This window comes from Acanthopagrus latus, chromosome 18, assembly GCF_904848185.1.
Source record: "Acanthopagrus latus isolate v.2019 chromosome 18, fAcaLat1.1, whole genome shotgun sequence".
NCBI lineage: Eukaryota > Metazoa > Chordata > Actinopteri > Spariformes > Sparidae > Acanthopagrus > Acanthopagrus latus.
The window spans coordinates 29,758,760-29,775,323 of NC_051056.1; the positions used below are offsets into that span (position 1 = coordinate 29,758,760).

General features: G+C 41.6%; 1 protein-coding gene across 5 annotated transcripts in view; it reads right to left on the minus strand.

Annotated features, from left to right (window-relative positions):
* The window catches only part of si:dkey-237h12.3 (teneurin-3), a 209,101-nt gene that overhangs the window by 107,006 nt on the left and 85,531 nt on the right, over positions 1–16,564 (minus strand). Inside the window, exon 1 of one of the 5 annotated variants that reach the window (XM_037076957.1) lies at positions 4,755–5,093. The exons of the other annotated variants lie outside the window; for them this stretch is intronic. The gene's annotated coding sequence lies outside the window, so the exon portion shown is untranslated. Of the gene's footprint in view, positions 1–4,754; positions 5,094–16,564 lie in introns of those variants that run through there. 5 annotated transcript variants of the gene reach the window in all.

The following is a 16,564-nucleotide window of genomic DNA, read 5'->3' on the forward strand; positions in this document are numbered from 1 at the left end:
CGTTTAGTCTAGCCGAGTCTGACTCACCGGATGCAGACAGACATGGATTTGTTATCTTGGGGGTTGTTATTATGAAAATGCTAACAAGCTAAATGGCTGCTTACCATAACCGGAGAGCTTTGGATAGAAACACAAACAAGCTCGTGGTTATTAACGGTTTAATGCCAAGGCTGAACTCACCATGTGCAAAACAACTCAAACATTGTGTGACAAGTATCCTAAACATGTCTTTATGGTACATGGGACAAACAGTTCGATGTTTCCATGGTTCGCTCAAACACTGGCTGGCTGCATTTTCTTCTGACGACGAGGCTTCAAAGATTTTAATCTCAGAGGGGAACATGTCAGACAGCGTGAAAAGTTTTTTACTTTCCCTGTGTGGAGAATGTCTCACAGCCTTCTTTAACTGTGTCTGCAGCCAAACTATTATCATAATGTCACAGTAATGTCACCGTGCAGCGCGCCTATCCAAATTCATATCAAATGTCAATTAAATCAAACGTGAGGGCAACCTGCAAACAGCAATGACCATCGAAACATATATTATGGTTATGTGCTTTCATCCAAAAATGCGTCAAACTTTGGCACTCGCAGCAGTGCTGATTGATCAAGTGCCGTGCTAATGAAAGCTGTGAGACTGAGGGAGATTAGATGGCTGCTAAGCTTTGACCCTGGATGTGAAAACAGCGAGGGCTGGGGATTGCTATCATAAAGCAGCTAAATGGCTTATTTCACCTCCAGCTCTGGTAGCCACCCACTGGCATCACTGTTTGGATAATGATACCCGTAAATGTCCACTGTAAACAGCGGAGGAACAGGGGGCTCCGGCCCTTCCCCAGCACCATTACATGAGGTGGGGACGATCATTAAATTATGAATTCTGGTCACTGTAACGAGAGAAACCACACACAGGAGCACAGCACAGACACACACGTCTTAAAAATACCTTTAAATATCTCTGGTTTGGAGAAAGTTTTTGAGATTTTCTTTAATAATGCTGCCACCCTGAGCAAACACTGAATACACCGAATGTGAAGCTACAAGAAAGGTCAAATATAAAACATGCAGAACCTTCACATGTCAGTTCCTCCTGTGGGTCGACATGGGAGCAGACCACAGAGTTCAACGTAAACTTTAACCAAGTCGGGCCGTTGAGACAAAATATGAGACGGACCAGCAGAGATGGTCAAAACCAACTTTATCTTACAGATTTAGGATTCAGACATCTTGTGTATGAACCAGTCAGGATCAAATACGTTACAAATTATATCTAAATGCGTTCCTGTAGTTTAAGATGTTTTAACAATGGACAGGATGTAACTAAGCATGTTTACTCGAGTTCTGTGCATATACATTATTTCCAATTCCAATTCCAATGTTCTATGTACATTTTGCTCATAATACTTACATACTTTGACTTAAAGACCAGCAGGACTTTTTGCAGCGGAGTAACTTTTACAGTGTGGTCTCGCTGCTCTCTTAGCTACAGGACACAAATACTTCCCACTCCGCTGACAATGGAACTGTGAGACAAATGTGCTTCTCCACGATTTTACTCTGTCAAAAACAAGTCGTTAGTTGTTTGATGCCACTCTTTGTATTTCCAATTTGTGTTCCCGTCTTTAACTGTGGCATTTTAACATCTACCGAGACACTGTCACTTTTTAAATCAATACGATCTTTATACTCGATGTAATTCCATCTGCCGACACATTTATTTCTTTCTCCATTTTTCAATTTTCGAATTTGTTCTGAGCAGTGAGCAGCTGCAGTCGCTGCATTCCAACCTTCACGTTTTACACATGAAGGGAAATCAGCCTTCTGCTTGAATTTAGTCGAGTGTTTGACAAGGTGAACAAAAAAAACTTCAATAGCAGAAAGCAGCTTTTGCATGATGGATTTTTCACCATGTTTAAACCTCATCATGCCAACATTTGTGTCAATACTATTCAAGATGAACCAGTCGTACAAAAGAATCAACGGTATTAAATCTGTATTTTCTATCTCTATCTTACAATTCTCAATAATCGACCAATTTTATCACATTTACATTCTCCGCCGTGATTGCACTTCATATTTTAATCGACTTTTCCCGACAGACACTTGTTGGAGCTTTCAGGTGCGCTGATTTCTCCTTCACATTATTTGAGTTTTAATTAAAAACAAGGGTTCAGTGTCTCCCAGATGACATCACTCTGTGGACAATTTCACACTCGCTGCCTTCCAAAAACCTTATTAAGATTATTTCAGATGTGGATAAGATAGTTTATGGAAAAAATAATGTCAGCTTTGTCTTTTGAGGAGGCAGACACGAGGTGGTTTTCTGCCTATTAATCAATCGTGCAACGATCTACCTGCATATATAATGAATGTCAGTTGTAGGCTGAATGGAAAGTGTGTGCTGTGTGCATTAACAGTATGTATGTATTCATGCACAGTTTTTATGTATGTATTCATGCATGGATATGTATGTATATAGGCTATCCATCCATCTATCCATATGTTTTGTGACAGGATTTGAATGCAGAGACTTCTTTATGAAAAATCTGAAATTGTGGTTGAAAACACTAAAATAGACCCGTTTCCTCTCTGCTGGAGAACATGTTGTGTCCGTCTCTACAGAAAATACAGCGATTGGTGAATTAATGGGATTTTGGGGATTAAAAATAAACAAGAAAAAAAGTATTTTGAGTCATTTCTGCTGATGTTTTAGTTTTGGGAGTTTAAGCTGCTGATGTACTTCATAACTGGATATGAAAAGTACAGAACATAAACTCAAAGGTCCACATGGAGAGATACAGCACTGCCCAATAAACCGATCCAAATAGTCCTCATTCAGACATTACATAAATTAAACAACAGTTCATCCTTTCATTACATAAATTATGGAACAGTTCATTGAGAAACCACATCATAATACACAATAGCCTTTGTTGGCTAAGCATCTCGCCGTCCCTGAAGTCCTGACATGTGTTTGCCAGTAAGACTAAGAGGAGAATAAGATTGGCAGAGCTGCCTGGTGAAACATGAGATAAGAAAATTAAAACAAAAATTGCACAGACCTTGCTGTTAATGTGAATGCCGAGCAGCTCCGGTCCGCAGAGAGAACCATGAAACAAAGCAATCCCGTGCAAAGTATTGATGGTCCATCAGTGCATTATGATTTATGATATCAAAGTTGTTATTCCCATTCAGATTGCACACGTGCTTCATTAAAACTTCACCTCTCATCTGGCATATACCACTCAGCATGTTTTATATACCATTCGCAGCCTTCCCCAGGGACACAAACCCACTTTTTCAATGTAATTACCACTGACATATAAAGATGGCTAGATCACAATACACCCACCTCCTCAGCTGCACGCCCACCCCCTCAATTACCCCTACATGCTGCATGCTGCACAGGCAAACATAGCCAAAACCCAGCTAGACTAACACCATCATGGGACTGCAGCTTTATAATTATACTACTGATGGATGTTAAAATGCACAAATAAATGCAGTAGATAATTAATCATTCCCAACTCTTTCAGGCAGCTAAATATATACCTGCCGTGCTCCGCGACTCACCTCATGGCCCGCAGAATAATTCATTGTGATGCCTCATAAGATGCGACGCCCGCGGAGGAAAGGCTCATTGCATTTACCTGCTCGTATTTACCTGTCGCCTATAAATGTATGTGTGACTGCCACTGCGTGACCCTTTGCAGAACTCAGACTTATTCCAGTGTTGATGCATCTGCTCTGCTTACATTGGCCACCACGAGCCACTCGCCAATTACTCTTTGTCTTTGTAGCTATTGGTCTGCTAAGCACTTCAATCCATCTCTGTCTCCAGGCCTGTGATGTCAGCCCGAAATGATTAATCAGAAGGCAAGTCAGCACCCCAAAAGCAACACCTAGGGTACCCTGTTTGAATGCATTACCCATAGTACTTCGCAGATGTCTCGTTAAATATTGGATATGTGAGGTTTCTAAAAAGAGCTGCAGTTTCTCGTGGAGCATGAGCCAAGGAACACAAGCGGAGTGTCTTATCGCGCTGATGCAGTTTAGAAAGCTTAAGGCGATACAGACCAATATTGTATTTCATACAATATTAAAACCCCTTTCATCCATTTGTCCCACATAATCAAGCAGTGCTTCTGATGACGTGGCAGAAACTATAATCATTATGCCATTACTGTGTGTTCACGTAAAAAAGAAATGGAATTCACCAGCGAACAACTCACTGAAAATGTTTCTGGGTGACCGTAAAGCGACTTGACCCTGCTGACGTCCAGTACGAGCCCTCACTTGCTCCTTCCTGTCAATATTTCCCAGCCTGTGGACGTGGATTTTGGGCAAGTGGAAGATACTGAATTATCAGTTTACACGTGTTAGGGCTGCAGTACCATTTTAAACGCAACACACGCCGCCCCCTCATAAGGAGAAGAAGATCCACAAGGGAATTGAAAGGAATACAATAGACTGTGGCTTTCTGCAGTAACAATAAGGCCTGGGAGCTGCTGGTACACTGCCTTTGTATTGCATTAAACATTATTTCGCCACATCCAAGTTGTTGACAGATGCAATTCATGCTCAACTCCAGATTTGTCAGCACAGATGTCCAGCACCCCCCCAAAAAAAAAAAAAAAAAGGAAAACGGCACTGAGAAAATACTGTAAAATCCACAGACTGGTAACCTAGATTTGAATTTGTGCTTTTTTTTCAAAGCTCATTATAAAAGGATTAGAAAGAAGTTGGTGTGTTACCTTAAAGAATGCCTGTAGCAATCCCCCACTGAGGCTTCACTGTATCAAGGTCCACTTCTCAGGCTGCGATGCTGCTTTGTATTGGATTTACAAACGTTCCAGATCTCCTCCTCTTCCCAGTGTAGCTGCGCGAGCCTCAGACTGCACGAGAACACTATCGCACTGACACATGGATGGCACTCAAGCGATGTCAAAAGGGTTAAAACCTAGTGGACCGGAAAGTCACACCAGCATCGTTCTAGTTGCCAGCCACCGCTGCCGCACTCTCCAGCAGCTCTCCACCTCCTCCTCTTTCTTCTTTCCTTCCCTTTTTTTTTTTTTTTTTTTACTCAACCTATCTCACGGGCTTCTCCTCTCCCCCTCCTCGTGCGAGATGGTAGACGAAAGCACTGGGCGATTTGCACCACTCTATCATGGATCGTGTTACGCTGTCTGGCTGTAGCGGCGGTCACAGATGATAGGCTGAGGAGCTTTGCGTGTGTGTTTACCCCTCAAAATAAGTAGCGGGAGAAGAAAGGAGGAAGGGGAGGGAGGGAGGGGCTGCCACCGGTTAAAAACACAAATATTAGGAATGGTATCCAAAAGATTATCGAGCTGGGTGACAGGCTTTGACATAAAACCTTGATGTGAATTCATGAGGGGGAGTGTGTCACTTTGTTACTGCGGGCAGACCTCAAAGTGTCACTTCGAAATGGCTCTCCTTCTCCTTCACCATTTGATTAATCACATTAAAATACAATCTATGATTTAGCTTTGTTTTGCTGACATTCATAATGAATTTTCTGTTTCTGTTGGGCTATTTTCAATATTTCATTACATCCTAAACTCATCAGAAAACCCCAGAATATGCGATGCATCGTGCCGTGGATTAAAGCGGTATAGAGAAAAAAACACACTCACAATCTAGAATCACGACCGTACATGATCTGCTAATATGATCACAGATGAGTTTGAACAATCGAGGCAACGAGTGCACCAGAAATAATGCATTAATTGTGTGAGGTCTCTGTCGCCGGGGGATGAAAACTAAAGCTACCCGGTCCTTGTTTTGATCTCCTCTTGTTTGCTCGATCGTCGGCGTCAGTTTGTTTACTGTTGACAGCATTTTGAAAGGAAGGCAAAATATTTGACAGCTCTGAAGAGGCAGCTGCTAATCAAAAGAAAATAGCTTATTTCACTCAGACGTCTGTAAACGAGAAACGTCCACGTCCTCATTAGATTCTCAGGAGAAGTGCTGGATATTTCTTTAATGTAGGCTAAATAAAAGGGCATATAAATAGTAGTTCAAGTACTATATTACTGTGAGCCTCTATAGATCGTAGATATAATAAATGAAGACACTGCAATCATCGTAGAATATCAGCTAAGGTGATCCTCTTGCACCCTGTGAAAGCATTAAGTCAGGTCACTTCCAGCGCTGCACATTTCATAAAATTAGCCGCTCACAAAAGAACAGACCGGACTTTGTTTACCTGGAGGTCCTGAGATGAGCTGTGAGCGAGTACTTTCAACATTGACGGATGGGATTAAGAGCCTCGTTTCAGCCACGAGTCCAGGAAAATATTAGCTTGAATTTACTTAGCTGAGCACACATTCCCATAACCGAGCTTAAATGAGCACTCCAGTGATTAAAATGTGCATTCCCACGAAGTGAGGGGACACAAAAGAGACAGATTACAAAAAACACTCAATCCTACATTTCCCATAATGCAACTGGACAGCTTTTCTCAGCAGAGAGTCCCTGCCTTCTAAATGTCCACTTATTTCTCCTAGATAACCCTGACGACAACCTGCAGTCTTTCTAACGGCCAGGAGGGGGCGACTCCACTGGTTTCAAAAAGAAGAATAGTTTGTATGTAAGCTTATGAGGGAATGACCCTACTTCTCATTTTTTCCTCAGTACATCATTTCATAACGAGTTTATGGTCTTAATTGCTAGTTTCAAGTCTTCATGATCGTGATTTTCATTTTGTAAATTATAGTGCCACTCAGTAAAATAAACAATAAAGCTTTTAGGTCGCTTTAAGGCGTGGCTACCTTGTGATTGACATGTCTCTAACACAGCAGGACATTCAGTCACATCCAATCTGGATATCCTCCCCAGCTCCACCCTCTATAATCCAAATATGGTCACTTCTGGCTCCAAAGAAGGCGATTAATTATTTAAAGATGGATAATGACTCCCTGTTCATTCTGTGGAATGGCCAAATAACCGGTGCCGTCTAACAACAGTGGCAATTTGTGAGTCTATTGACCACATAATGCAAAAATAATATCTGGTCTGAATCCCTTAAACTGTCAAGTGTTAGACAGGTTTTCTGCTTCACCGTATCATTATGAACTAAATAATGAAAGCATCTGCGTTTACATTAGGTTCCTATAACCTCGCTGTCACCATGCAATTTTGTCTGCCGCTGGGCACATGGTCACTGGGGAAAAGAAAGGTTATCTGGCGATCCATTTCGACTAAATGATTGAATGAACTCACCGTTTTGGCCCGTGTTGTTGTTATTTGTGACTCTGAGGAAAACACAGAGGATCTTGTTGTCTTTGCAACAGAGCGGAAATAATAATACTACTTGTAAACGACGATGTTGCCTTATTGCCATTTTAAAAGGTGACACTTAGATGGAAATTCTGTGAAACTGCAATTCAGGGCAGCAGTAGCTATAAGAGCAAGACATTAGAAACAGCATCCCAGAATCGTCGTCCATCTTGTGACTGAAAATTAGACTGTCGAGTGATTACACTAAATTTGAAATTAAACACCCTGAGTAATAATGTTAGCTGGTCAATAAATAGGGAGTTGGAATAAATCTCCTACTGCCTGTGACATAAGTCTTAAATTAAATTCAAGGTGGTCATTTTATCTATAACGCAGTATTTTCACACATACACCATATATTTTAAAAACACATCCCAGTCGCCAAATTGACCTACTCACACGTAATGATATGATGCATATGAAAACATCCCTCCACCCATTAAAACTACGTCCAATAGAGAAGTCTAATAAGTCACACGGTGCTGCAGTGCATCATATCTTTGCACCATCAACTGAGCATTCATTTTTACAAATTATCATCTGTGTGCAGCAGTCTAATACTCAGCTTTCATTAATGACCAACAACTAAAAAACAGCAAAGCGCTGATAAGATTCCTTTGAAGGTGGACATCAAACGTGATGCCTCTGGGGTTGAGAACAAGGGAGTGCTTCTTTGACATTTCCCCAGTGCAACCCCACATTGACTCAAAGAGTTCGGTCGCGCCTGTAGGCTCAAGTGGGGAAATATGTTACGAGCTTGGACTGCGGTCCTTGTAATCCAAGAGTGTCCCACTTCCATACGGCTTGAGTGAAATTTGTATTGAGTGGCCCAAATTATTATATTCATCATCCATCCTGAAGAGACGGTATCCGAGACCCGCTATAGGACAGGCTATTTTAAGATGGAAGCATTTCTACATTAGTCATTTCAGAACACCTCGGAGATGATGTCGATTTCTATTCTTTTGGGAATAACAAACGGCCTCATTATAATTCCCACTGGGTGTGCCTTAGAGAGGTAGCAGAATTAAAACTAGATGCAGTCACATGGGTGAGTTAAAGCTGTGTTCGCAATATCCTATTGTACAACAAATTCACGCATCAGCTTGTTAATGATTACCAACAATAGAGCCAATAAACAGGGCAACACAATACAGTATTTGTGCACATGTTTTACCATGTTGTTTGTAATTGACAACAGGGTACAATGGGAATACAGTGTGCGGCATGATTGTGTACAGAGGGCTTGGTTAGGAACACAGTAATTGGGGTTGGGAGAGAAAGCAGCAGCGGCTGAAGAGGTAGCGGGCTTGAGTTCGGTGTGTTCAGGGAATAAATATGAGGCTGTTGAAATACCTGCCTTCTGACAGTCACCCGTCTGCGTTTATCCATCCACTGTCAAAGCAGGATTACAACAAAAGCCCCCCTGGATACTCAACCACCTACAGCCAAGTAGCTCATTTTCACTACAGCGGCATGTGCAAACAAAGAGGGCGGGAGAAGGAGGGAAAAACAGTATCCACACTGGCAAAGATGCCGCAGTAAATTTCACCCGAGTAAACAATATGGGAAACGGGCCAGGGTCTTCTTCACATAATATGCTTAATTCTCCAGCGAAAGGGGTAAAATGGACTCTTATTTCCACTAAAGAGCTGTTGCTAAATGACGGCTATTCAGCCCGGTTTCAGTTTTGACATGCCAAAGCTGTCTGAGGTACTCAGTTACTGGGAAGTGGGATGTGGGCGGGGGTGCTAGGTCTCTTTGCTCTCCTTGTGCTCCATGGTCTCAGTCCAGCTGGCCTTTAGAATATGGATTATGTGTTGCCACGGCCAGGCTCTCACTCCATGGGGGGCTGGACTGGGTGCCCAGCTTCAGCGGACTCCCCACCGAGACCCCTGGGTGAGAGGACGCCGAGAGCCCTCTTGGTTCTCAGGGCTGAATCATTGAGAATGCAGCGGGTGCTCCCCACACCGGCACCATACGTCAGCGTGTGAAAGAAAACGTTCAAAATATCTTAAAAAAAAAAAAAAAGAAAAGACAGTGAAAGGGAGGATAGTGGGTGGGTCAGCAGGGGGGATCGGGGTGTGGAACATCGAGGGAGAAGCAACCGTGATTGTGGCACAACTGCGACACTGCATCACTGATGATCACAATGCCGACTGTCTGATAAAAAGAAAGGGGTGAAAAATAGAAAAAGGACCTTGGGAGCGCAGCTGTGCAGCAGATTTACCTTTCAAAAAAGTCTGGGGCGATAATAAGTATCCAAATGACAGCTCTGTGCCGCTGCATCCACGACTAAAGTTAACCAGAGGTCCTAACGTCGAGTGCCGGCAGCAGACACAAAGGTCTAAACAGTGGGGCGCCGAGGCAGCTAGCACAGCATGGCTAAATGGGGCAGGTGATTTCCCATCTCCTCCACTGCCCTCAAGGCACAGCCAATCACTGCTGGGGAAAAGTGGCGCCCCAGCCTGCAAGCCAGGCTGCCAGTGAGTGGAAGGGCTAGAGAGGGAGCTGGAGTCTATCTGGGACCATGCATTATTCACATGCACCGCTACGGCACTAAGACCTCCACAAAGGAAAGGCCTCAGGTTCCATCAGTGCCGACTTGTTTCCAATCTATTATTGATGGCAACACTACACCCTATACTTTTCCCTGATTTACTGGATTCTATCATTGTTTCTATAATAAAGGCTATTTCCAGTAAAGCAAAAGGAGAGGAATATTTCCATGCATGGTGCCAGTGGGTGTTTCTTTCATTGGAATTTTTAAGAACTGGCTTTGCACAAATGACGTGCAGTATAACACTGTTACTAAAGTGAACAATTTTGAGCTTTGTACCGGTCTTCATGCTCACCCTAATATACACAGCAAAACCAGAGAGCTTTGTGTGAATCATCAGTCATGTCAAAGGTAGGTATCCGTGCAAAATTAATTTCAGCGTGGAGACCTCCAGCTAGACCTAAGTGAAATAAATGAGCTATCCAATTACCACATTATGATCACATGTAGCCACCGTAAAAAATGCACTGGCCAGATTTCCCTCATCAGCAGCTCTCGAGTATCTAACGGTCAAAAGTGGAAGAAGTGCTCATAAAGTGACAATACCACGCTGAAAAGAGGCTTAAGGTACAAAAGAATTGGCATCAAAATATACTTAAAATACTTAAAGCAGAAATACTAATTGTTCTGAGTAACATACTATATCATTGGATTACAATCACAGCTGCTTTAATGCGTTCATCAGTAGTTTACCTGTTGGGTACTGTAAGCTTCTTTTCTGGGATCAATACATTTTTATCTTAGTCTACAATATTACATATTAATTTATTTGTTGATTATAATTTGTGTTCTAAACCTGCAAACTAATTATCGCCGTTAAATGTACAAGTAAAAAATAAAAATAACTACCATCTGAATTGAATGAGCATAAAAGTATAAAGTAGCAGAAAATACAAATACTCAAGTAAACTACTTCAGTAATTTTAAATTCAAATGTACCATCTCAGTCTAACACTGATGCCTCTAAATGACCTGCATGAGCATAAGAGACCGTTAAATGCATCCATTCAGTCTGACACCAGGTTGATTCTGACGTATGCAGGTTGGATGAGTCATAAATCTAAAATTAACCTTTTGATGTTGGTGTGCTGACGGTTAATTGAGGAGTAAAGAATCAGAATCAGATTCAGTAATCCTGTAATGTCCCACAAACGGGAAATTTGTGTGCCACAGCAGCCAAAGGACAGAATATTTCAAAAAACAATAACAATAGCAAAAAATAAATAAACAATATAATTGTTTATAACAGAAGGCACTAAAACAAAGTTTGCTTTGTTTCACCATCATCATAAAATATCAAATTTGAGATATGTTGCTTTTTCTTCCATTCACTTCCAAAACAAATGCAAACACTAGGCGGACCAAGATACAACGCATGGTGCTTGTACCGCTTTTGTCCACAGGGGGCGCCAGAAACAACAAAACACTTTAATTAAGTTAAGCTCCTTTAAGTTCGGTACTTCGGAATAATTAATTTAGTTAATTTACACCACTGGTAATAGTGAAGAGCAAATGCTTAAAATTAAAAAAAAATAAATAGAAATTAAAAAGTGTTACTTTACATCAGTGAGTGTTTCTCTGTCTTCTTGTAGCATCCATTTTGTTCAATGTAAAGGACAAGAGACAGACTGAACCCACATCAGACAGCGTCATCATCATCATCATCATGTTTTTTTGGGAACATCAGAGCCCTAATGTGAAAATATGCACTCCTCTTCTTAAAGGAGTAATGTGATGTAGATATAGACTAAAGCCAGTCATCAGAGATGAAATGATACACTATCAGTATGTTTATTTATAGCTGTGCCTTGTTTCACACAGCTACATTATCCTTTAACTTGAGATTTCTATCAGAATATGTTAAAATGGCTGCAGCTCTTGAACTCAGTGCCAGTTGCTTCGCATTTCATGGCAACGTCCACATTATTACCATGCACACATCAAAGATTTCCCCTAAATCTCTCCAGGAAACACAATCAATCTGCTCAGTATGCGTGGCTGGGACAGTGGGCCATCTCTCCCTTTGAGGATGTCGACGCATTTGACCGATGTGCAGTCGATCCCCCAGATTGTGGCTAATCATCATTACCGGCTGCTGAAACAATGACTTTCTCTCAGCATGCTCAGCTTCAAGAAGGACACCAGGGATCTGCCGGTTTTTCTTATGGTGGCTTAACACTTGAGTCTGGATTTGAGGAATTAAGGCAGACTTGGACACAACAAAATGTGCAGTGTGATCATCCATCCAAGTCATCAACTATGGCCTGGCTTGCACTGTAAAATCTGTCTCATGAATTACACATAATTCGGCAATGGGTATTGTATTTTTGGAGAAGTGTAATAGAGTTCCAGTTTCAGAGGAGGGAATTTCATTTTACACATTTCCAAGCCTGAAAACAAATGATGACTGCTGCACATTCCTAACAGGAAATAAAAAAATATAAAACAATAGGAGGGAAATGAGGACAGATGCATAGAAGGGAGTAGTTGGGGAATTCTCCAAAATGGACAGCGGATTATGAAAAATGACTTCTTCCTTACAGTGCTTAAAGGTTAGGTCTCCATTACACAGAGAGCAAAATGTCAGCAGTATCCCCTGAAAGAGTGGACTGTGATATTAATGGAGAGTCCAGGGAATGGGCTTCCCCTGACTGAGTTTCCCCCTCTTCCAGACACATTATTCATTTAGTTGTCAGCCAGCACCTGGCGCATGTAACACTAACATCTACAAACTAAATGATGGAGAGAATATGGCCCACCCTGGTAGGCAGCCAGTGGTGAAATGAATGTTGTTCATGAGGTATAATGGAGAGTTAAAGTAGTTCTACGAGATAATCTAAGCCTGCACGACTGAAGTTGTCGCCCAGGACGCATTACCATAATGCTCCATTTTCTAGCTAATATTGTACTTTCATTTGGCTCTCAGCTACCTCGGAGACTATAAGGCTGGTGTAAAGCACAGGGACTGTGCAACGCTGCCACCAGGAACTATACAAAGAGTCGGTTTGGTTTCCGCCTCACTTCAGAATGTCGTACACACAATCTTTATCTTTCAGCTGAAAAAAGGAAAAAAAAGTGTTACATCTCCAGTGGATTCTGCATATGAGGAACTGACTCACCGCCCAAAATAAACCGGTGCATAAAGAATTAAAGAAGGAGATGAGTCTTCTCTGGTTTGAATGGGTGTACATATCGTTTTATATTTAGTCCTGACCGCAGACACCCTCATCAAATTGCTCAAAGCAATCATCGAAGCTTTCATTCCATGTAATCTAAGTGTGCAACATCACTCTGTACATAAATGACACACAATGTTGTCTACTATGGAAATGTGATGGACCCAGACAGGATGACAAGATGATTTAATATATTACAGAGCGACTCATCAGTCACAAAGCCGCCACTTTACTTAAGATTCAAAATGGCTTCTGCGCGAGGCGGACTGCGGCGGTGGATTATTTGTGAGTAATATTCCTTTGCTGTGGTAAATATATTGTGTCATGCAGCAGAGGGTGGAAGAAAAATTCTCTCTCAAGCTATTTTAATGAAGTCCCAAATGTCATCCTCATACTTCTTTCAAGAGCAAACTCAGAGAAAGTCCTCCAGAAGCCCGACTGTCCCCTCAGTGTGGCTTCAAATGATGTGAGAACAAGCAGCTTCAGTAGCAGACAGCCTAAAAAGGAAAACAAAAAACAAAAGACCTATACTATGGAGGGGAGTAAACAGGTGGTTTGGACCATTAAAGTCGATCTCTATGATTATAGGCCTTCAATGAATTGTCTCGGCAGCGATGGGCTCTGATGAGGGGCGACCGGGGATCTCTTTTGTCCTGGAAAAACCAGTTAAGGAAAAGAATAGTTTTGCCAACACTACGCCAAAAGGTACTTTAATCATCACCACCTTATAATTCATTTGCAATTACCCCGTACTGCTACATCTTTACAAAGAGGCTAATAGAAAAAGAGATTTCTCAGTAGCACCATTATAGTGAAAAATGTCAATGTATTTCAGTGTTTTTTGGTAAGTGCAGTGAAGAGCGTCAGAGGCTGAGTTTAAATTAGAGCCAACACATTTTTCTCTCAACAATAGTGTGGAGCAGAGTAAGGGGGGTGGGGAGAGGGGTGGGCATCCAATTACTGGAGAACTGTGTGTGTCATCTTGACACCACGTTTGGGCTCCTTCAACAATGTATTAAGCATACGAGACGTAAAGGCTGCACTGCTGTAATGATTGAAAGACTGGAGGAGAAATCAGTGAGTAGCTGCACAGAAACTGCTCGATGCCGTGTCGATATGTCTATTTGAGAACTCGTGCCACAACGCGTCTAATCACTTAGTTTGTTTTAAATCGAGCAGAAACAACACACAGATGCACAGTCATATATCCTCTTTATTCCCGTCAGCAGCCACATTTCTTGGCGCTTTCCTCTCTTCCTTTGCTGAAATGAAGTTAAAGTAGTTAAGCAACAAGTGACATCATCTCCCCTCGTCCCTATTTGACTTGTCTTAAATCTGTGCTGGGCAACTTTGCACGCTGGCGGTTCCAAATGGCAGCAAATGTGAGATCCCACACCCAGAAATCATGTTACATGACATAAGCAAACTGTAGGCAGGAAGCTCATGTTTGCCCAGCTGGCCTGTGTGATCACTTGATACCAAATGATACCAAAGATTGGAGTGAGACATCAGATCAGAGTCCAGCTTGTCTGGATCAAGACTCAGAAGTTTGGTGATAATAAACTTTGTACAGAGAATTATTTGCTATCATGACATCGTTTTTAAGCAAAAACAACCCAAAATCACTGTTTGTAGCTTCTTGAATGTTCAGTCATTCATGCTAGTAAACTGAATATCTTCCGGTTTGGACATCAGAACAAGAGATATAAAGATGTCACCTTGGGTTTTATGAGTTTTTGATGTTCTGACATTTTTTTATACTATAACCAATGTCTTGATCACAAATAAGCACTGGATTAATTCCAGCTGCAGCCTTTAAAGGTCTAATGTGTAGGATTTACAGGGATCTGTCAGCTGAAATAATTAAAACATGTTTGTTTTCATTAGTGTATAATCATCTAAAAGAAGAATCCTTATGTAGATCTACAGAGGGAGCCGGTCGTCTTCCATGTCGTCCACCATGTTGCACCAATATGCATCTACAGGAGCCCAGGATGGACAAACTAAGCACTGGCTCTGGAGATTTGAGATGTTTTAAGCTGCCACCATCGAGGAGACAGAGACGAGGGCTATTCAGTTGTTGTTTGCAACTGTAATTATGGACAGTTTTTTGTAAAACTGTAAAATAACCTGCCATCACATTGACCAGCCAGTGTATTGACATCACAATTGGTATCAGGCCCAAAAAAATAAGCATCAGTGGAGCTCTACTAGATGTCACTAAAACTGGCAAGTCCAAAGTTTGTTAATATAAAGCAAAACGTTTGCTAAAGAGCTCTGGTTGCTCAGAGCCTTTAAGTAGAGATCAGTTTTCCAGCAGCTCTGGTGGTTAATGATGACAGGATGTACAGCAGGTGTTATACTATGCCGTTTTATTTGGGCATTTGTTTTTGTCTTTTTCGTAATATCTTTTGTTTTTATTCATTGTCTTTTTATGTTTTACTGCGACAGAGATTTCCCAGAGGAGACAATGAAGTTAAAGTTTAAAGATGAAGCTTAAAGTAGAGGAAAGCAAAGTTAACCTGAAAGAAACAAACAATTTCTTGGTAATAATCTGAACTCGCAGGTGAAAACACATCTTGGCGACAGGAAACACTCCAGCATATTGTCTCGGACTGTAGTCGGGATGTGTGTGTGTGAGTCACAGTGTTGTTTTGCTGTATTCACTTTGTGAAAGCATCCTTCAGAAAATCACCCAGCCTGTTCCCATAACGAGTGAATCTCTCTTTCTAAACCCTCCAACCTTTAGAGCTGCCATGCAAAACTGTGCAGACAGCTCCATTGGGCATGTTGAAGAAGACAATAGGTGGAAACTGCTCTAACCTATTTGCCAAATGGTCTGTCATCTAATGCCCCGGTGCTGCTCTATTGTCTAATCCTACTGCTGAGGCCTCTAAAAGGATACATCGGCCTAATAAGATGAATGGGCTTTGACCCTGGAGCTGCTAAAAGCCAACCTGGCCAATTTATCTGAGTGACCTCTACTCTTGGCAGAGACAGCCCTCACCTCTGTTGGAAGCCTTTAGGCGGGATCAATAGCACCGAGGCAAAATAATCCAAACAAGAAGTGTCTAGAAGTTGGGATTGAATTACTCATCGCTTCATATGACCCTGAATAATGAGCTTAGTGGCAGGGATCGGTACTTTGTTTGTTTTCGTCTTCATCGTGTCTTTGTTCTGAGGAGGACAAACCGAGACAACTGCGACACCGTGTACAGGAACAACCACAAAAAGCAAACAAACAAAAAACATGCATAATGTGATTTGTGAATAAAGTGGGTTTTATTTTACCTAAAAATATTTACATTACAATTGGGCAGCTAAATCAGCCCTAATCCAATCAGGTGTTCTCAAATCGCAAGGGGCTAATGTAAAGCAAGATGAGCGGAGTAAAACAAATATGTAAGCTCTATACTGATTCATACGTAACTGCATTATGCAAACCACGATCATGGCTATTCCAGGGCACAGATTGTAATATTGAGAAGTGCATTTTGAGGGAAAATAAGATTTTGTCGACTAAATTAAG